Genomic DNA, 23,769 nt, shown 5'->3' on the forward strand with positions numbered 1-23,769 from the left:
GCATTAGATGGTTTAAACTTATTATCATATTTAGACTAAAAGTTGTTTGTAAAACACCATGTTTTGGTTCTATTAAGGCATGATTTTACATATTTTTAATGTGTTTTGTTTTTTTTTTGTTATACATGCCTAGTTAGCAAATAAATTCCAGAGATGAGAAATAGCTAGTTAGCAAAATTCGTATGTTATCCAATTGATTTAGAAATTATTTAAATAGGGCAACTCTAGAAATTAGCTTTAGTATTAGTTTTACCTTGGTTAGCTAAACAGACGGCTGGAGGGTAGTTGCTTAAAGCAGTCTCTCTCTCTGGTCGAACTGAATCTCGCCTAGAGTGGCATATTATTACAAGTGTCTGTAATATTTTTTTTTGCTGAATAAAGTCATTAATTATTATAATAATAATAATAATTATTATTATTATTATTATTATTATTATTATTATTATTATTTATGCCTCGAACCAAGAGTTTTTCCTTCTCGCTGGAAGACCAGTTACAGAACACCAATTCATAAAAATGATGATAATGCCCAAGTAACTTAATTACTGACCTATCAGCATACTAAGTACCACTCCTTAGATGTTGTTTTTAATATAAATAAATAAATAAAATATAAATAAATTAGATAAAGATTATTAGATGTTCTCTCTCCAGTTATAACTTTTCAATGGACAGGCTATATTGCTGTCATTAAATTGAATTAAATCTTCCAATCTTTGTTGACTTTTTGGCCAGTTCCCTAGAAACAGGTTCTCTAAGGGTCTTGAAAGGGAGTCCGTCTATGCGTTGGATTGAAAAGTCTGTTCTTAAAAGTCTTCGAAAGGATCAAATGTCTTTATAAATAATGAGAATGGGCGTTGATTGATTCTTGCTGCCCTTATTAATCTAAAGAGATTCCTGTGCTATTTGGTGTACCAGAAGAGTCAGTGACACTTGTGGCACACCACTGACACACCATGGAATTTTGTTATTCAATATTTATATTAATGAAATGTTTTCACCAGTATTCTTTGCTTCTTTTGGCATCATATAGTATCATTGTGCTTGACTGGCAAGCTGGCTGCTTAATGCAATAATAATTCTATGGATTTTAATGTTAAAAAATTTCATTAAATATGCTTCAGTAGGAGTCCGTATATTATTGATAATTTTTACTAAATCAATAAGAATATCCTTAAATCTGATTCGCACATAAAAGACTTGCGATCCATACTTGATAGCCATTTAAGTTTTATACCCCACATATCTGAATTCAAAAGCACTTCAAATGTTAGGCTTTATCAAGAGATGTAGAGATTTTCAGAGCACTGGAATATGGTTTATGTGCGTCGTCCTCTTCTAACAATTGCCATAACCAGAATATCAAGCGACTTCATATGACATACAGAATAAATTTTCCTGGAACCAATTGCTATAACTCTGACTATTATCAAGTCTAATCTTAACATCTAACAACTCTTGAAACCAAAAGAAATCTGAGAGACATGTCAGTTTTTTATGATATGTCTATTCCTGTAACTCATGCCCGCAACTGTTAGTTGTTTAGCAAATATTGCCATTCACATATGTACCATCAAGACAGACCCGCCCTACACATAGAACCAACTATGGCTTAAACTCATTCCTGGCAAGGACAGCAAGAAGGGTGGTCAGCACTCCTCTAATGTTGACTTCTTGAATGCAAATAAATTTTATCATGTAAAGAATACTCTGTGATTGGTACGATGTTGAAGTAGACGAGCTTTCGACCTAGTTGTTAAGTTGTAATGTATAGTTTGAATTATACTAATTGCCATATAGAGTTTACTTTATTTTCGGGTTACTATGCAATTGGTATTTTAAATTTAATTTATTCCTTGTAATATTGGGCTTTTTGCCCGTTATTGAATATTCACGTGTAAGTCAAAATTTTGATTTTACATTTTACATTAGATAATAAACAAGTCAAATAAAAACTCCTGCTAAGAAAAATTAAAAACACAAACACAAGATTGCTTATCTTAAATAAAAACTATACACTTTTCTGCTACCATCGCTTATCTTTAACGCCGGATAATAATGTTTAATAATAATGTCCTATCCTTGTCCTAATTTGTTTCAAATGCTTTTAATTCGATTTTGGGGACTGATGTATTTAGAGTATATTTAACATACATAATTTACACTATTTAGTAGTAGATAATCCATCGATAATAATGAATGGTCGGTTTCAGCTCCAGTTTAATAAAATGGATCGTATAAAATGAACGGTAGTGGATTTCTTTAAAAAAAATGCAATTAAAATAAATTAAATTTTCCTAGTCCGAAAGTCAAAGGCGAGCCACCAAGATACAAGATAATAAACATCGTTTTTAAAAAAAAATGGATAATGGGTTTTTTTATAATATGGCAAATCTTACAATTAACCTTTTTTAAAATTATGTCATAGATGACGATACTTTTGATATTTTTATACGCCGTAAGTTTTTTTAGGCTTGGCATAATTTAATTCTTTATTTGCAATATGCATTATGCACACACTTTTGCTTAAAAAAGATACACTTCAAAAATCACGCTACGATTTACCCTTTTTGACACATTTACATTTAAAGTTTTCAATGCGCTCAACTATGATTTCGCCACAATATAGAGTTTACTTAATAATCTGTTGGTCACCATAATCCTGTCTGAAAAGTCTGAACTCTCTTTATACCAATTTATTCTTTGAACTAGCTAGCAACTAAAAATATAGTAGTCTACTAGAGTTGCTACATTTTTTAACTGTATTAGCTTGACATACAGTCTTTTAATTTTATGCTCTTTTTTGAAGAACAGCATTTAAAAAAAAGTAAGTTTTTAGGAAAACTGGAAACAAGCTTCAACGGTGTTGAAGCAAAGTATAGTTAGTCGATAATTACGTCTGTTTGACGTGAGACACTTCTGTCTTAAGGTCTAATTTGAACGTTGTTAATGTACCGGACATCTCCGGCCTTTGTAACCTCTGAATCGTATAAATAAAAGTTTGAAATAATAGCTGTTATATTAAAAAATAACATAAAATGAAGGTAGATAATGATGCTAGCCACATATTTATAAATAGCTTACTTTGTAAGTAGCATAAGTGGTAATGTAGCAGTGACAGAATTTACGTAGAGGGAAATTTTAAAAGTCCCATGGTTAGAACTCAAAGATTTATTCTTAAATAGATTATTTAATCTTCTTTTAAAAATGCTAACATCGTTAGAGAAATACGTGTCGAGAATAAAATAAGTTTTGGTTAGTGGTAAAATTGTTTTGTGATTTGGAAAATTTAAGGTAAAATTTAAGCTAGATTCTGCTGCTGACTATAGTATTTTACCACAGGATTGAACTGATTGAGCTCTGGAGTGCCACAAGAAGTTTGCCCAGATGATTTGGTTTGTGGAAGCATTATTTCAGCTGCGTCTACATCCTCAAGCCATTTCTTAATAAAAATTTTCTTACGCTCGTCTATAAAATTATGACGAATGAAGCAAGCAATAGAAAGAGAAAGAAAGAAAGAAAGAAAATGTGCTATATTACGTAATACAACAAAATCTTGTGTACAAGCATCCTAAAAACTAAAAAATTCCAAATTCACTTTAAATTTCAAATTTCAAACAAACATAGCATCTAAAACACTTTACCATAAAATTTACACACATTACCAAAATTAATCATAACAAAACAGATTGAGAAAAAAAAAATTATTATCTTTGGTACAAATTTATCGTTGGTATCAATTCTTTTTTGTAGAATCCTGAATTTGGCTTTTAATCTTTTAAATGCCTACTCCACAGCTACTCTGCAAGAATTTAGGTAAACATCAAAGCATTCTTCCTCTCTACTGAACGTTCCTGAATATCGTTTAAGAATCCAGTCAGGAATAGGGTAGGCTGGATCTCCCATTATCATATATTTAATCTGTATGTTATTCAATATTTTTTTCCTGAAAACAAGAGTTTCATTTAGGTAATTAGATAATTAGAAAGCAAAATAATTTACCTGAGGCAAAACTTTTTTATGGTGTTTGTATAAGTTTAAGGCTTTTAAAATAGTGACATCATGAGCTGAGCCTGAATACTGGGCCAAAACATTTAGAATGCAATTACTTAATACAAAAACATTTAGATGCCTAGAATGCAATTACTTTATTAATTTATATATATTTAAACTTTTTGAAATGCTTTAATACAATATTTCATGTATTCATCATAATATTTTGAGTAAAAATCAAGACTGAACTATATTTTATATTTTCTAAAATCTGCCATTGACTTTATCTTACTTACTTCTATGGTTAACTACTGCTTGTTCATTATATGATGCCCATCCCTTTCTATTTATAAAATCCTTATAGCCATCTCTTGGGGGTTTTATAAAAATATGAGTACCATCAATGGCTCCCCCTAACATGGGTAATTTTGTAATTTTTTGGTATGTGCAGGTATAATATAAATAAACAAAGTGCTATTTGTTTTTCAACTGAGACTGGGTCCCGAGAAATCAATAACTATGTCTTAGGCTACCCAGTTAGAGTCATTATAGCTATTCCATATAATTATCTATGACTCATTACTCCAAGGCTTCATTTAAATACTTCTAGGACTGGAGACTGGTAAAAAGTTTACTAAGCTGGCTGCTTCATGCCTATAACAGACATTTTGACTATTGTTTAATAACAATCTACCCAGAATTACAGTATCATTGTACTAAATAAAATAAGCCCACAATTTGGTACTAGGTTTAAATTACTTTTTCTGGTGTAAACTAAGCTATGGTTTTTGCTTGCATTACTAAGTAATGTTTAGGATGCAATCATTTTCGTTTCGTTTGGATAAGGCTTTTTCCATTTCCTATTCCTTTAAGCAAAAAAATTTAGACCCCAAGTAATTAGAAAAATCCTAATTGAAATGGATTCATTAATATCCAGTTAGTAAACTGATGAAAAGCTAACGAGAAGACGATTATTTATTTTCGAGATTATTAGATTAGTCCTAGCAAACTGAGGGGTGCAAGGTCCCATACAGCCGCCAAGTCTGGAAGTTCAATAAAGATTTGAAACGCCTAGGGTCTAAATGGTTTTTTTGTTTGATGTTTATTATTAAATTATACTTAATCTTGATATATGTATAATACTTTTAGTTTAGCAACTGTATGGAAATTGCCAATTTGACGAAATATCTTTTGATATATAATAAATTAGTTCAATTTTTATATGTATGTAATTATTAATAATATTAATTAAATGTTTTGCAGGATCATCTTAAATATGATAAAATAAAACGTGAAATATTTGATAATTAGAGTATTAAGCTAAGTCCTCGTAAAAGCACTATATGTTACTACAGGCGTCAAGAAGTCTAGTTCTATACTAGTAACAAAAAATATACCAATATCGTAAAAAATTATTTTTTTTAAATTTATGATTATGTCCATCCGTCCGTCGCGAAAAACGGATTTAATACCCCAGGTTTAAAAAAACGATGCCGCGACAGATTTATTAATTTATTTTGTTTTTGGCTCACGAGCACGTTTTATTAGTTTACATTGAAATGGAATTAGGTTAATCGCTCTCTCTGTCTGGAAACAACACGTTTTATTTACTTCTGGATAGGTTAATGTTTCCTTAAGCTACTTAGCCAGATACAACGCAGTTTGTTAAAAAGGATTACTTTAATTTGTTTATTTGTAATCATTATAAGCAGTTTTCAAATAATACTACATATACCTATTACCTGCAAATGTTAAACAACTTGATAAGCTGACAAAATAATAAAACAATGTAATTATACATATTATTGCACATTTCTAAGTTTCCCAAACTTGAAAGGAATTACTACAGAAAAACATTTACACAGTAGTTGATATTGGGACAAGTCTAGATGTTTATATACTGAAGTCTACCGCTTTCATTGTTTCAGGACTCTTATCTAAATAGATTTAATTATATTTGTGTTCATTCTACACACAACCATTTTATTTTCTACCATACGACTACGCCTATATGAGTCTGTATGAGTAACCCCAAGATTAACTTTTTTCGAGAAATATAGTTTTTCATTTGAGTAAAGGCATCTGAGCGTTTCTAGTTTTCTTTTTCTAGCGAATGGCCTAAACACCAGTTTCTCAGGGCATACTGGAAAGTGCATCCCCAATAAACTGATAGAACTCCTTAAAGAATACGGAGGACGATTTATCCGATGCTGGGAGAACACCGATTAACTTAAATAAGAAGAAAATAAAGGACTGTAGTTTGTTTGAAAAATATATGTGACCAAATAAACGAGGATATTATGGCCAAATATTTTTAACATTATCAGTTGAGGATCAGGATGATTATCTACCTAAAACCTTGCTAATAAAAGATATGATACTGATTTCTCATTAATATAAAATATTTTTAGACGAATAATCAACATGTTTAAAAAAGTAATGTACAGATTATCCCAAATTCGAGAGTAGTCATTGGGGATGTTGAAAACCGTAAAAGATATAGGACCGGTTAAGTTAATGGTAGTTGAACTTTAAATATACGTATTGAATTATTAGGATTCCTATGGAAAAAATCTATTTTTTTTTATTATTTTATTCTTTAATACTTCAAAGTACCCTAAAAAGTCTCAAAAATAGACGTTTAACCGATTTATTTGCATTTTTTGATTTTGTGGCCGATTTCTAGCCCAAAAATAAAATATTTTTAAAATATCCGCCAAAATGATTTTTTTCCCTCTTCGGGAATATTAAAAAAAAAAAGCTTAGTTACACTTCTCATAATCTATACAGGCACAATAAGTGCCACAATAAAAGTTACGGGAAATATAGCAAGATATTTGCGCGTTAAGAAGTTGATTCTCTATTACGGAATCCATTAAACAAAAATATTGAATTATCAAAGATCCTTTGGAAAAATTCAAATTTTTTATTCTTATATCTACTTCAAAGAACTCTAAAAAAAAGTCTCATAAATAGACGTTTAACCGATTTATTTGCATTTTTTCATTTTAGAACCAATTTCTAGCACAAAATGAACATATTTTGATTATATGCACCATGAATTAAAAATTTATTTTTTCTGCTTAAATAGCATTTAAAAATTAGTAAAAAAAATTGTAATGACAATGAAAAATGACAAACTTTTCCACGATACATAGGATTGTCACAATATTAAGAGAAAATCATTTTATACATAAGTACATATTATATAATAAGTACACAATATCATCTTAAAAATAAGTACATATTATAAAAAACGTTATAATTAGTACTTAGTAAGTTAGTTAAAAGTTGAACCATTTGAGTCTTGTTAAAATAATTATTCAGTTAAATATTCAGTTCAAGATTATTTTCTACAAAGAAATTCTGCAGTTGATTAAGTGTGTTCACTGCTTTTGTAACTAGAAGCTGTTGCTTTTGTTCGGAAAAAAATAATGTAGTTTCATCTTTCTTGTATAGTACCATAGTATATATGTTCAAGAGACACCTCCGGAAGCTCACTCGTATAGGCTACATACAGAGAGGGTTCCACAACTGACCCCTGAGCTACCCCCATCCTTGTTACCAGCTTGTTTGATTTTAAAGTATTGCCACATTCATCCCTCTCTATGACCTGCTGAGCCCTATTCGCTTTTAGATCTAGAACCAGATCTATAAGATGTATTGACGGAACCCCTTAATTTGTTATTCCTGATGATGGACATGTTATATGTCCGAAACATGTCGGATTAATATTTTTTAAATAAATTTAGTGGAGGATGACCGAAGTATCTGTAGTTACCCATTGAAATAACGTTTAATTAAATTTAATGCTACTTCTTTAATACCATATGATTCCAATTGCATACATAATGTCTGGTGACTCACACTATCGAATGCCTTTAAAAGGTCTGTACATATAGCCAGTGTTTCATTTTTGTCATTTAAAGAACATAGTATCTTATCTCGTTCTTTCTTTCTTTTCTTTTGAGCCATATATCTTTAGATTTATATATACCTTGTAAAGTGGATCTATCTTTTCAAAAGCTATTTTACCTTACACTGACTAGCTTGTTTTTCTCAAAAAAAAATAAAAACCTGTCCAAAATTAAAATTTCAAAGACTTTACTTACATTTGTAGCAAAAATAAAGTAATGACATTGACTTAAATTGTTTTTTAAAATGTTTGTCACCCTTTTTATAATTTACTTTAATATCCGCATTTTTTAGTAAGCTTAGAAAACACCCCGTGGAGAAACTTTAAAAAGATTAACATTATGGCAGATAGGACCAGATATCAATTTGAAGACACTTTTTAAAAGAAATATTGGTATTTCGTCATCTCCAACAGATTTTCTATTTTTAAGCTTGGCAGTTGTTTTTTTTACTTTATCAGGAGTTGTAGAGTTTAAAAAAAAATGAGGTTGGACAAATATCATTTATGTACATTTCTGGTGCAGATCCAGTTGAAATCCCAGCGGGCAAGACTTGAGGATAAATGCATTTAAGTTATTTATTATACTTTTAGAATTCTTATATTTATCAGAAAATATATATATATTGCTACTTTTGTTACTTTATTTACCACACTTGTTGTATTTGATTATTTTCAGCAAATTGAATAAAACGTTTATATTTGTAAGAGACTTTGCCTGAAATATAGCTATTTTTAGGATATTGCAATATATTTTGAAATACTTATTAGTTACTTGGCTTTTGTTCTTTTTATTAAAAGAAATTATTTTCTTATAACAAAAATTCTTTATCCCATACTTTATGATTTTTTTTTTACTTGCTTAACTTTCTTCTAGGAAGGAAATATTTGATTAAAAAGATTTTGAATGTGGTGATGTTTTGATTTTGAAAATGGAATAAAAGAGGTTTTATGCTGTTTCAATATGGCCACTCTCAAAAGCTGTATCCAAATCTACTTTCTGGTGCTTATTATTAAAATAACTGGTTTTTACTATAGAAAATACTCTCCTTGTTTTCAAACTTACAGGTAGTACCAGTACTTGCGCATGGTGATCCAATAAGACAGAATTTAAAACATTACTCTTAAAATCATTATGACTTAGATTACTAAATACATTATCAATAAGTGTCCCTGTAGTCTTAGTTACTTTTGTAGCCTCAAATATATGTTTTGTAAGTTAAAAGCGTTTAATAAATCAGGTAACTCTGATATAATGTTATTTTGTTCAACGTGATCTACATTGAAATATCCTCCTTCTAAATATTTATATACTAAAAAAGTTATGTGAATAACTTTTTACGAAACTAAAACAAAAGCGCTGGAATTTTCCCGATAGCTCCCATAGAAGCCGAGATATCGGCCTTCAAAGTTTGGGTTTTTTCATTTTTCGGGTATACCCGCCCGTTTGGATTTTTTCCAGAATTTTTTTTTTTCGAATTCTAACTAACTATACCAGCGGATTGTTCTCATCAAGTAGATCAGGAAAATACCGGGTTATAGGGGAATCCGAGCAGAACTAAGAAATCGGGTATTTTTTCGACCTCGTTTTTGAGGCCAAAAATGGGCATAAAAGAATACTTTCTCTAAGCTTCTTATTAACCTTAAATATTTGATATGATCTTAATCCTCTTCTATATACGCACACAACTACAATCTTTTTTTATTTTGTTTTTAACACAGGCACATTCCACCACACCCTCAATGCTTTTCTCTGTTACTATTCACTTGTTCATATTGTTCACTCACTAATAGAATCTGGGGACGAGTTACTGTAAAACTTAAAAAGCATTAAACTTCTGCTACTTTATTTCTTAAACTCTGCATGTTTTGGTGTATAATGTAAAGGTCCATGGCTTGATGAACTAGGCTATTTGTAATTACACAGTTTTTAAATTGAACAATATCTCCCGTCTGTAATTGCAATTTATCATGAACTGCATACTGTATTTTCGCTTACTCCAATTTTACTTGGCAGATATAACATGCATAATTTACAACAAATGCAGCAGGCTTAACATGTAACGTTAATCCGTACTTTTCATTTGCAGTTAAATGCAGTTTCGGCACTAGGCATCAGAGGTCGATTCCTTAGAATCGTTGTTTTGGCTGACTCTTCGCATATTTTAGGTGACTTACCTTCTCATGAAAGATATCCAAATTTGCAGCAGGTATTACATGTAATGTTTACATATTCAAATTATCTGCCAGATCTATGTCTAAGAAGAAGCTTTTTTTTTTGAAGCAATTTTCAGATCTTCCTTTGATTCTTTGATAATTTTTATGATCACACTCGAGATATGATTCTTTTAAAGATAATTACCTCTATGGAACTTTCACTTTAGAAAACATCTTTATTTTAAGAAGTTAAAACCTATCGCAATTCTTCATGTGAGTATTCTTTCTCGATCCCCACTATTTTCAGTCTAGGATTCTTTCCCTTCGGAAGTGTAGCGGCAACCGAATCGTTTATTTTCTTTTCAAGTTTGTTTTTCAGGACATCATCATTTGGCATCCCTAGACTTGATTATTAAGGACTTTTTTTTTGTCATGGACTTCCTTGATGCATATACCTAGTTTTCCTGGATTTATTTTTACTTTAATTCTTACTCTGGTTTCCTTATTGTTACGTACTAATGTGATGTTTTACACTGTACTTCTGGACTAGCTTGTACTGCTCTTGTCGGTCTTTTGAATAGATCTTTTGTCGAGATTAGGCGTCTTCTTTTTATAATTCTGGGTCGCATCTAGGTGCTTGGATGTTACGTACTATTTTGGGTTTAACAAACACGATAGTCTCTTTGGCTACAGCTGCATAAGTTCATTCATTATAAAAAACTATTATAAACTTGAGTGGCTCAGCTAAATGATTAAGCTGTACAAATTAATTAATAATGCCTATTAAGACAGTATAGACCTTTATATTTATTAAATCTTTTGGAGTAAATTTTTACTTAGAAAAAATTGAAATTGGACTGCATTAGTTAAAATATTTTTTGCACGCATTTGCCACAACATTTTTTTTTCAAAATTTGGCCAGTTATAAACATAGTTATCTTTACAGGCCGTACAGAGTTTGAAAAACATTGTATTCAGGTATTTCTCCAAAGGTTTTAATAGTTCGTTTCAAAAAGAAAACCTACGCGATATTAGTGTAGTACTTTACGTTAAAAACTGTTTTTCTTGCTTTTGGTCATGATTTACGGCACAGAAAACTTGTTAATTTTCGATTTTTAAGGCAGACAAAAATGTATTCAAGTTTCACACATGACTATAAGAGTATGTATCTGGATTGGCCAAACGGGTTTTCGTGTAAATTTTTAATAAAAGTAAAATATATTTATATAAAGACGAAACCAACTTAAGCTTAATATAATAATTAATTCGTACTTTGTACCGTTATCGCTGACGTTAAGTATTACTTATTACCCGTTGATGCGAGACCCTATTTAAATGATTTCCTACGCTTTCATAAAATTCGATCTAGGAAGTAAACTACAGGATTACTGTAACTGTTTATTTGCTGTAATATAAAGAAACACTCATCAGGGTTAATCGACTATATTATTTTATGTACACGTTTGTTATTTAGGGCAAAACATTTTTCACTTACAACAAGATGAGCAGAATATAATAGATGTATTAAGCTTTGAAAGATCTTTCTCTTGAAGGATAAAAATGATAAAAATAATGTTCATAAACTATTTTAATAATAAGGTAACAATATATAGGGTATCCTCTCACTAATGTCATTTATAAAAAATTACAGAATGGCAGCACGAGTGACAACGCTTGTTTATAGTATATTATACTTTCCGCTGTCCTATTTCTCATAATAATTGGCTCATTATTAGTTTATTAGTTGGAAAAATTATTATATATATAATAATATTTTGGAATATCTTGTAAAAATAGAGTTTAAATGTACTTGATAATTGATATGGATTTCTGTTAATATATTACTGACCTTTTGTCTGCATAAGTAAAGCACAAGTTTACTCAAATGCGAGGTTTTTATCTTACGCTTTTTATATGTTAAATTTTATTATGATAGATTTTTATCTAAAAAGGGGATCAATTTACACATATTACAATAAAGATGAATAACTTATCAGCAAGATGCCCATTTTATCTTTAAATACATAAAATTATCGCAGACGTTGCCGTAAAATGTTTACTAACTCATTCGGTTACCTCTTAAGCATACAAATTGTACTGTATTTATGTTATAACGGTGTAGATAACAGTGTATGATGTCTACTGGGCTTAGTCTTAGCATAATTTGTATCCGTAACAAAATGTAACTGGCGTTAAATTATATACAATACTTTACAGGTTTGTTTATAACTGGCCAAATTAAAAAAAAAACATCTTGTTGTCACCATCCAGTTTAATTTTTTTGTAGTAGTAAGTAAAAATTTACTCCAAAAGATTTAATAATAATTATCTAGGTTACTGTCTTAATAGGCAATATTAATATTAATTAATTTGTACTTTGTAAATAATACATATTATAATGCTTTATAATACGTATACAGTACTGACAATAAATTTAGGCAGCTTTACCATTTAGCTGAGCCACTCAAATATAGTTTATAATAAATTATAGTATTTCATCATGAATAATTCGTGAGACGAAAAGCTCAGATAGTAGAGCTGTAGTACAAGTATCAATAAAATGCCAATGAAGTAAAAAGAAGATGGTCTAATAGAATAAAACATGAATGACTGAAGTATAATGTGTATTTTATATTAATATATTTAATTAAATCATATAGGCGGAAAATGTGACTCTTTAAAGGTCAATAACTCAAAAACAGTTAAAGATGACCTATAGTACCCTTATTAAAAAACATTTAGAATTGAAGCAAAAAAAACGTTTTTTTCTTAAATGGAATTTACAATGAAAATTTTAATTTCCAATAATGGCAATATTGTTTCATTGCCTCTAAAAAATCTCATAAATCGACGCTACCAAGATAGGGCAACAAGTGTTTATTATAAATAGTGTGGATATTAATAAATGAAATTTCCCGAATTATCGATAGGAAAATATGCTACAGTAATTACTAAAAAGGTTCATGAACTATAAATAGGGGATTAGTAGAGAGTGATCTGCTGATGATCAGCAAAACAAACTTTTCTGTCAAAAAAGGTTGTGAGATGTACACTGTGTCCCATTTTGGATGAGATTGCACGGTATCTCTGTAAATTTTTAAGATATAGCTTTGCGGTTTTCGCCACCCTGCATCACTTTTCTCTAAAACTTTTAAAACCACAAGCAGAAATATTTGAATTACTTTTGTTCCTGAAATACAGGGCGAAAACAAAAATGTCCACTTTTGGAGATGTTATTGTTTGTCAGGCCCTGTATAAGATAGAAAAAAACTTAAAACTGCTTAAATAAAAAAAAAAAATAATAGATATTTTTTCATAAATAGTCATCAGTGGCATATTTAAAAAAAAAATTTTAGAGCACTGTTTTTAAGATTGGCCACATACACTTGGTATTTTTTAAATGAAACACCCTATATATTCTTACGTCAAATTTTTGCATTTTTTTTAATACATTGATATATCACAACCTAATCCTTAGTAAATTTTAGCTTCAAAAATCATATGTTTGTTTTTTTAATAGTAGGCCATGAATTTTTTCACACATGCGAACGTGCATAAAAAACGTTTTATTTATTGCATTCATGAATACTAAGTCACAGAGTTAATACAAATCAATAATGATGGCTGAATTATTCCAATTTTTTTAAAAGTATGATATAAAATGTTTAAATCTTTCTAACATAAAACTCAAAGCAGCGCTGCAATTATATTTAAACATGTAAAAAATCGACTTATTTTATTTTGTTACAAAATTTAAAAAAAAGATCTTATTAGGTTTTCAAAAAGATATCAGCCATCTCGGGCTACAGTATTACGGTTAACATCCAATCTAGAGTTTCAAAAACAAAAGTACAAAAAAAGAAGAGTTAAAAAAGACAAATTTAAACCGTATAAGATAAATATTGTTCGAGAATTGCATTCTGCATTCTGAAGATCTGGATTTTGCAAGAAACGTAATATTATGATCTGACGAATCCCATATAAGCAGCAGCGGCATATTTAATACGCAAAATACAAGATAGTGGTATCAAAAAACCAACATATTACTTTTCAATGGCAGCAATGAGGCCGATTTGGTTTTAGTGTTTCATGTTTTCTATTGGACACTAAAATTATAAATACAATTTTCGAAGGTAGCTTAACTGCCCAACGATACCTAAATATATTACAAAATAATATGCCAGGGTTGCGGGAGGACATACCTTTGGCACAGCGACATCAGATATATTTCCAACAAGATGGGGAACTCGCTTATAATTTAAGGGTAGTTAGAGAATATTTAAGTGCTCATTTTGGTAGATGCTGGATTGGCACATACAGGCTAATCAAATAGACCGGATGACCCGAGGTCACCGGATTTTAGAAGTATTTTAGACTTCTTTGTATGGTAATACATAAAAAATAAAATGTATGCAAATCGGCGTAATAATATGAATAAACTCCGAACCTCAATAGAAAAAGCATTCAGAAACTTACAAAAGCAACAGAGGCAACCCTTTATAATTTTAAATGCCTTAAAGCGAATTGAAACTGTATATGCTTTATGTATAAGACAAAGTGTCAATGTTGTATTTAAAGTTTTTAATGTTAAATCTGTACCGATATATTTTTTCCAATATTTTTAAGTTTATGTTAAAAAGTAATATTTTGAGCGTATGTTTAAAATATTATTAAATAAATAGGTTTAAATCATATGGCGTTTTAAAAAAGTAATAGTTGAACGTATGTGTTAAATAATTCAAGGCCTACTATTAAAAAAACAAACATAAATATGGATTTTTCTGATTTTTAAAGCTAAAATTTATTAAAGATTAGGTTGTGATACATCAATATATTCAGAAAAAAAATTGAAAAAACTTATAATTATAAATATCAAGTTTGTGCTCAATCTGAAAAACAGTGCTCTAAAATTTATACACTGACTTATATATAAAAATATCTATTATAAGCAGTTTTAATTTTTTTCTTCTTAATCTTATACAGGGCCTAAGAAATAATAACATCTTCAAAAGTAAACATTTTCATTTTCGCCCTGTATTTCAGGAACAAAAATAGTTGGAATATTTCTGTTTGTGGCTTTAAAAATTTTAGAAAAAAGTGATACAGGGTCGCGAAAACCGCAAAGCTATATCTTACAAAATGACAGAGATACTCCGCAATCGCATCCAAAATGGGACACAGTGTACAAGTACATTTTATTACTCTAGTCGTTTTTTGTATCATGTCGTATCAAAAGTTAATATATTTTGAACTGACAGACCTCCAATAAGATCAACAAAAACTCCCATGTAATATGATGAAGGATCTTTTATTAAATATGTAATATCATTATACTTTCTTATCACAAAAATGACAAAATATCACTGCCAGTCTTTAACAGGTATCTTAAACTCTAAAAGACAAAAAAAAAATACAAAAAAATTAATTACCTAGCAACGCCGGATGCAAATTAAAGAAATGTTATATCATAGTAAGAACTCTTTAGGCCTAATCATTATGTGAAATGTACAGGCCGTTCAATCAAACAAAAAAACATATTTTATAACAACTTTTTTAGAACCGACCCTGTGCAAACATATAATAATAATAATAATAATAATAATAATAATAATAATAATAATAATAATAATAATAATAATAATAAATGTCTTTATTCTTGTAAACATATATGTTTGACAAAAAAAGGCGAAGTTTAACTTTACATAGCTACTCTACTTACCCATTAACTAAGTCTAACATAGAAAACATGATAAAAAAAGCGAAAGATTAAAATTAAATTAAATCTAACATGCAACAACACTTATAAAATAAAATATTATTAGGCAGGTAAATAATATTTTTAAGGTGACCGATATTCGTGAGTCACATATCTAAAGCAACCAATTATAAGAAATACAACACACATAGCAGGTAGTAACTATTCTTTAGATAGAAGAAAGGATTTGATCGATTTCTTGAACTTCAATGGACTCATATTCTTAAAGTTGTCACTTAGCGAGTTATAGATAGACGGAGCGATGTATGAGAAACTATTCTTAAAAAATATATTTAGTTTCTAGATTTTTAGCAACTCTGCAACTTTGCTGTAGAACTTTTTGCTTTACTTCATATAGTTTAGCAAGATAGCGCTTTGCCGTACGCTTTGTTGACGCACCCAGTATATACCATAACTTTAATTTTAGATCAAATGCCTTGCCACATTTTGTATGTTGATATCTGAACTGACCTAGAAGCAATGTGGTTATTTCGAAAAATTTCCAGATTTATTTGTTTTAGTTTCACCTACAATGATTAAAACAGACTTTTAGAGGACAGCCATGATATTTAAGATAAAACAAATGAGCGCATAAATCCTCAAAGGTCAACTAATATATCTGTTTCTGATTTTTCAGAAATAGATCGTAAAAAACTCACATGGCTAGTAGCTCACTTGCTTTTGTAAACAGTTTTAGCATGAGATCTATGGTTCGAAAATAAATATTAAAAGAACACACGGAGATGGAATTGTTTGACATGCACTAGATTTCATTGTATACAGTAGATTATGCTTGCCATTAAATGTTATAGGTTTTAACATAAACAAACCTAGATTTGCTAAATAAAATAAAAGTAGATTTTAACATCTGGTTCAATGCATTTTATATCTATAGGAACTAAATTTTATAACTAAGAACAAGGTAAATACATACATATATAGTCTATAACTTAAATAAATTCAGTAGTTTATATACTTTAAAAAAAAATCCCCTTTGATTAGTATTTTATTTGCGCTCTTTTTTGTTGAAAACAAAGCTATGCAATATGTGCCAAAAATAAGATAGTAATTCTAATTTCTTGTTGCATATTTTTGAAAAAGTATTTTAAAAGCGTATCGAATTATACATAGCTACAAAAGTTCAAGTTTATGTGATTGCCGTTTTCAAGATAATTAAAATATATATTTTTTTATTGAATTTAAATTATAAAATCTGTTTTCCTCACAAAGCTTTTTAATAAATTTATAAAATGTATTCCATTTACTATTTATTATTATCCTATATGCGCTTGAAAATCGTTTTGAACATTTTTAATGATTTATATACAAATTAATATAACCTGTCTCCCATAATTTAAATACATATTACATATAATGTTATCGATGATTTCTTTAAAAATGGCTTTTATTGTTTATCTCTAAAGAGCATATCGACCTATACAAAACTGCAAAATTTCAGGTTTTTTATGACTTACGATTTCCAAGATAATTAAAACACCTTGTTTTCAAGAAAAACAAAAATGTACTCAAAATTCTTTCCTTTTTTACCTCCCGAATGTTTGCAGGCTTGGACATACATATTGGATTTGAAATATTCCCATAGGAAAAAAAATCTAAAGGAGTTACGTCGGCAGATCTTGGTGGCCATTCAAAAGATCCTCTTCTACCAATCCAACTGCCTGGAAATATAGTATCCAGATAGTTTCTAACAGAATATGCAAAATGGAGAAGCGCACCATCTTGTTAAAACCAGATGTTTTTATTCTATTTGATCAGGAAACAGAGCAGCTTGATTTGGAATTAGTTCTTCTAATAAAAACTGTAAACATCTTACTCCATTTAGGTTTTCTATAAAGAAAATTGTGCTTATAACTTGCTGGATTACAATTCCTGCCCAAGCATTTACTTTCTCTGAGTGTTGAGTGTAGCCTTGCATCATCCACCATGGATTTTCTTGCTCCCAATAACGGCAATTTTGTCGATTTACTCCTACGTTCAGCATAAACGTTGACTTATCAGAAAAGAAAATATTTTCTGTTTTAACAGTATTATTTTGCATAAGTTCCATAAATCGTTATGCAATTGTCGCATGTTCACAAAATTTGATTCTTCTATCTGCATCCTCTTCATTGAGTTCCTGGAGAATTTTTAGTTAAAAGGGATGAAATTTCTTTGGAATGTGATATAATGAAATTTTTCTTCGGGGCCCTTACTTCTTAAGACTGACTTCCAATTCGCGCGCTACTTGTTTAGTGGAAATATTAAAATTTTCTTTATAGGATAATAACACATTAAGATTGGGACTTTCATTGAGCGCAGATTTACGAGGAATACCTAGTTGTCTTTCTAACGTGTTAATTTTCCCGAAAATAATTTTCAGGCTACATGTTTCTGAATAAGCCCATAATCTCCTTTTGAGTTCTTGTTCTATTTATCCAATGATCATTAAAATTTCAATCTTGTGCTTTTCAGTTAAATAAGGCATTGCGTTTAAATTAAAAAAGTACTACTTAAATCTATGATCATTTGCCTTATAATGATTAATTACCACTTGACTTTACACTTAAGGTCAAGTCTTTTAACAAATTTAAAATTTACTATTTTTGCTGCTTGAACGAAAATGGAATGCCACATTTCTTCCAAATTTATGAAATTCCTTTTTTACTGTAAGTGACGTAACACCCAACAAAATAAGTAACTTATTCTAAAACCTATTTACAATAATGTATCTATTTTACAGTATTATTCAGTGAAACCAAGTGGTTTAAAATTGTTAAATAAAAAATAATAAATTACATATCTTATCGAAACTACAGGTCACAAAAAATTTAAATTTTACAGTTTTTTATAAGTTGACATGCTATTTAGAAATAAGCAATAAAAGCAATTTTTAAAAAAATAATCGATAACGTTATAATATATATTTTAATTTTGAGACACACTGTACATGAGTGTCCAAATTTGGAAACTTTTATAGGTTATCTCGGTTGTAGAAGCTATGCGGTTTTCGCATTACTATGCTACTTTTTAATGAAACGAAATATGTAATTGAAAATTGAAATATATAATCTATAGAGTAATTTTGAAAATTTTTGATTGCGGGACCTCTCCTTGTAGCTCCGTTAATATTTAACCTCCGTTTTATGTTAGAAAAGCTAAAAACAGTTTTAAAAGGTTTTCCTGTAAAATACAATTATATGTTTTATTGTAATGATTTCGGATTTTGATAAAAATATAAAATAAGCTTATGTTTTTTTTTAATAGAACACAATGGAACTGTATATTTTTAAACACAAAAATCTGCTTTTTTCCTTGTCAAAAATACATAACAAAATACAAAAATACAAAAATACATACGCTATGCACTTATTTTTAAAAATGACCAAATAAGAGACAATTCTTGTAAAATAACCTCTTATTTTTATTTTAATAGTAGGCCATGGTCATGCATCTCTGGAAACAATGCCGTATTATTTTTTTTTTAAGAAGGCCATGACAGACTGACAGATTCTTATAGAAGTGTTAATTTAAAAAAAAAGCTATATTAATTATTTTTTATATTGTTTTATTTAGTTTATATTTAGTTTCGCCTTTTAAAAATTATATTGAAATATTTAATTTTTTTTTAATTGTGTCAATTTTCTGTTACAAAAATTTAGTTATTAGTAAGATGTTATTGATTTCAACATCGTAACTAAAACACAAATAAAACAACCTGTTTTACATTATTTTTAACAACAATCAAGCATTTATTTAAAAATTCCTAATTTTATCACTCAAAACTGGATACTTCGCCATAGGTTTCTATTGTTCTTAATATATTTGAAAAATTTTTGTCAATGTTTTGCTACGGTTATTTAAACTAACAATGCCTGCTGTTTATCCTGAAATAGCGGTTGCTATGGTTGCGATGATTCAAGTTCGGTCTTGATCATCGATGTCAGCATTATATTGCCCAATGTTATCATCTTGTATCAAATAGCATTATGCACCGTATTTATATACTTTTTGATAGCTGGAGGTTACACTAGATGACCTGGAACTAGCCGCTAAGGAAGAACTTATTTTCATAAGTCTCCGAGATCGTCATGCTACAACTGTAGAAATCAGAAATCGACTTCATTATGTCTGGAACAACCATGTAAGCGAACAGACCGGACCGTTAGGCAAAGACAAGTGAAGGCAATCTTGCTTTGTACGTCATTCCATTCCAAGAGGCTCTTTAACTGCTATCAGATACTTAAGTAAAATTCTGCAAGATTGTTGTTCCTTATGTTGATTTCATTGGAAATAATTTTCTCTCATGCAAGATAAGGTCAGACCCCATACCGCGAAAATGACTCAAGACTACTCAAACGATATAAATATTCCTGTCTTGGAGTGGCTTAGTCCAGATGCGAATACAATTAAAAATGTTTAAGACATACTTGGGCCAAAACTAAAAAGTCTTTTTCCTGCTCTTTCAGTTATAAATGAATTACAATATACTCTCTTAGAGTAATGTATCCTTATTCTTCAGGAAGATATTCGTTATTCGATTTTAGGCATGTCAGAAAGAATCCAAGCAATAATTTGGGTACTTGGAGGCAATACTCAATATTAAAAATGTCCCTCCACTGTGTCTGGAAGCAACACGTTTCGTTTTTTTTATAATTTAAGGTCGATTTAGCAAATTACCAATTTATTTGTAAGTTATTAGAACAATACACTAGAAAACTTTTTTTTTAATTTAAAAAGGAATTATATATAAAATGTTAAGTCCTTCGTTTTTCGTGCCAATGAGTCGCAAAAATGGTCGCTTTGATGATGTCTTAATCTATATTGAGTGTTAGGGCTTAGGAGATCCAGAAAGATATATGATATGGGCGTTTATTTTATTGATTCTTTTATATCTAGACAAGCTAGTCTTTCTACTCTATCTAGCTTTTGTCTTGCTGTTATTTTTGAGCTATCATGCTACACAGCGTAGATAATAGCTGGCTGCACTAATCGATTATAGATATATTGTACCATTTTGCGTTTTTAGCTTAATATTTGTCCATTTTATTTTGGGCTCCAGTTTTACCTCCAGATATTTAACTTTTCACAACAGTAGAATATCTTTATCTTGAAATGTTTAAGGTTCTAGTCCATCTAATTTCCGTTTATCGGTTAAAAGAATATGTATTTGTTTAAGAGAACACATTTTTCCTTCTCTGTCCATTTTTAACTATATTTAAGACAAATTCTCATTGCATGCAAGTAATCGAATATATATATTTGGTCTCTTGCATTACTATAAATATACTTCTACAAGTCTACTAAAATTATTTTATGGAGTTTTATAGAAGTTTATCTTCTTAATACTTGCTAAAGGCTATATTTTTAGGTAATTTAAATACCTAACAACCGCAATTTAAAGATGTTAAGAACGTTTGGTATCTTGAAAGTACATCGTTATGTATTTACCGCATACGAAAAGCAATAAAAATATTATAAACACTCAAGGACTTCCATAGAAGCGTCATTAGCTCATGCGGTTAAGATGAAACTTAAGATAAAACAAATAGTGCAATTCACATTGTTCTCGATGTTATTTGGTTGCGGTGCAGGAGGACTGGTTGTGCCTTGGCAAGTTCAGGTCTATAACATAAATTCAATCAGTGCCAGTATAGAGTACCACCTGATCAGTTGTATATTTTTTTAACTTATTTGTGTAGCTGTGCAATAAAATAAATAAATAAATATTGTTTTTTGTTTATTGTGTGAAAATTGAATTTAGTGTATTATCTAAAGAAAACAATAAACTTCTTAAAAAAAAGCAAGACGTAACCATATCAGGATGAAATGTTTATGCGACTGCACTTTAGAATCACAGTATTCATTAAATTCGTTTTGAAGAACTTTTTACTTGCATCAGTGAATCTGTATTGTTTATAGTTTTTTTAATGTTGTTTTTATTTATGATATCCTGAGAAAATTACAAAATATTTACTAATTAGAAAGAATAGGAAACCAATAAATAATACGCCCACCAGAAAATATTTATTGCGTAAGCGATATAGCAATTTTAGATTTTCATATTATAGTTTTTCTAAATAATTAATATTAAAAAAACTACAAGCTCACTTATATCGATTAAATGTGGTATTTCATTAAATTAGGCATTTTATTAAATAACATAAAATAAATAGATAGTTTTCTTTAAAGCTCTATTGATTTTTCCTAAAACTAATTTTCATTCAAAAATCATCAATCATCCCAATACAAGAATTTCTGAGTTAATTTAGGCCTTGGGTAATCAACTATAAGAAATGTTTGTAAACTTTTTTAAACATAAGACATTGTTGCAATTAAATATAGAAAACTGAAATATACAAAGATAAAATTGTCAATAAAAAAAATCACACTGTAAGATGTTACATATTAATAGTAGAAAACTACTAAATATTAACCCCAAAAAAAATCATGCTCCGCATACATGAAAATGGAAGTAATAAAGTGTAACCAAAATCTCATTTAAGACTTGAACGTGTCATCATCGCATATTTTGTTGCCATTTTGTAACACTACTCTACTGTTACACTACTCGCAATTATAAGAATTAAAACGTTTTAATTTTTGCTAGAGACACAGTTTTTTTTTCTCAACGTGCTGACTTAATACTTTTATATAATTATGTATATGTGAGAATTAAATATAGTGTAATATTTAAAAAAAATAAAAAACGAAAAACTTATACGACATAAAAATATCGGGATCAAATGTTTAGCCTGGAAATTCTAAAGTGGTTTCAATGAACCTTCTGAATCTAAACCCACTGAATCTACTCTAGTATAAAGTCGCTTAATAAGCACAGTATTAGTAAAATACCTTTTGAAGGCCTTTTTACTTGAGTTAATTAATCTATAAAGAAGAAGTGTATGTGTCTCATATTTATGCCCTATTAAATATTTAGAGTAAATTACAAGGTGACGGTTCTCACAGAGCATTATTTCACCAAATTTAGGTTATTAAGTAATTCAAAAATATTCAGTATAAACATTGTTCTGTACTTATTGTAGAGCGCTATTATTATGGCACCTTAAACAATGCTATGGGGATACCACCATGGTATGATAGACGATTTTGTACTAGTGCTGACTGGTAGCGCTGGTTTTGTTTTTTCAATCAATCAATCATATGCTTTATTGTCAAAAAATTACAAAATTTTGTAGACAAAGCTGATAAAAAAAACATATAAAAACAAAACAAAATACACAAAATAAAAATAAGAATAATTTTTATTTATTAATAACTTTATTTTGCAACTGGATACCCGGCCAATGCCGGGTCGATTCTTGTAAACTGAACAGGACACGCCCGCCACAACAACACTCTCTTTGTTTTATTGTTAAAAAAACATCAGTTTTTTATTAGTTATTTTGCATTGTTAGCTGGTGTCAAAACTAAAAGTTTTTAGAATTTTGTATGTATAATTCATTATTCTGATAAATGATTTTAATAAAATAATTACAACTATTTTACATTAAAAGGGTAAAATATAACTAGTTTATCTTTTTTGTCGTATGTCCTAGAATATGTATATATATGTATGTTCTATGTATCGTATGTACTACAATATCAACACCGACCCCCAATATCCACATTTCATCTTTTCGTTGTCGTAATTTATGATTGCAATTTGTTTAAGTACTTTGCTTTATTAACTTGATGTTTTATGATTTAGTCTCAATGTTATGTTGATTTATGATATCCTAGCAGAATTACAAGATATGTACTAATTAAAAAAAAACAGAAAATCATGAAATAGTATGCCCATCAAAGTTTATACCCTACATGCATACATACTTCGTTAATTCATATTTCTAAAATATTCTAAATACAATAGTTCCATGAGGCTATTTATCGGAATAATATTATCCATTATTGGCACGGGCATAGTGCGGTGCTTAGATTCTGGTTTAAAAAA

General features: G+C 29.3%; 1 protein-coding gene and 1 long non-coding RNA gene across 2 annotated transcripts in view; one reads left to right on the forward strand and one right to left on the reverse strand.

The window, feature by feature from the left end:
- LOC126742000 (probable G-protein coupled receptor Mth-like 1) overlaps positions 1-23,769 on the forward strand; it is a 160,058-nt gene that overhangs the window by 91,433 nt on the left and 44,856 nt on the right. The gene's annotated exons all lie outside the window — the stretch shown is intronic.
- On the reverse strand, positions 3,519-12,009 carry LOC126742007 (uncharacterized). Its single transcript, XR_007662455.1, has 4 exons — positions 11,913-12,009; positions 4,290-4,647; positions 4,003-4,132; positions 3,519-3,946 (listed from the first exon to the last, which is right to left on the reverse strand). It is a non-coding gene; the product is annotated as an uncharacterized LOC126742007 (long non-coding RNA).

This window comes from Anthonomus grandis, chromosome 11 (assembly GCF_022605725.1).
Source record: "Anthonomus grandis grandis chromosome 11, icAntGran1.3, whole genome shotgun sequence".
NCBI lineage: Eukaryota > Metazoa > Arthropoda > Insecta > Coleoptera > Curculionidae > Anthonomus > Anthonomus grandis.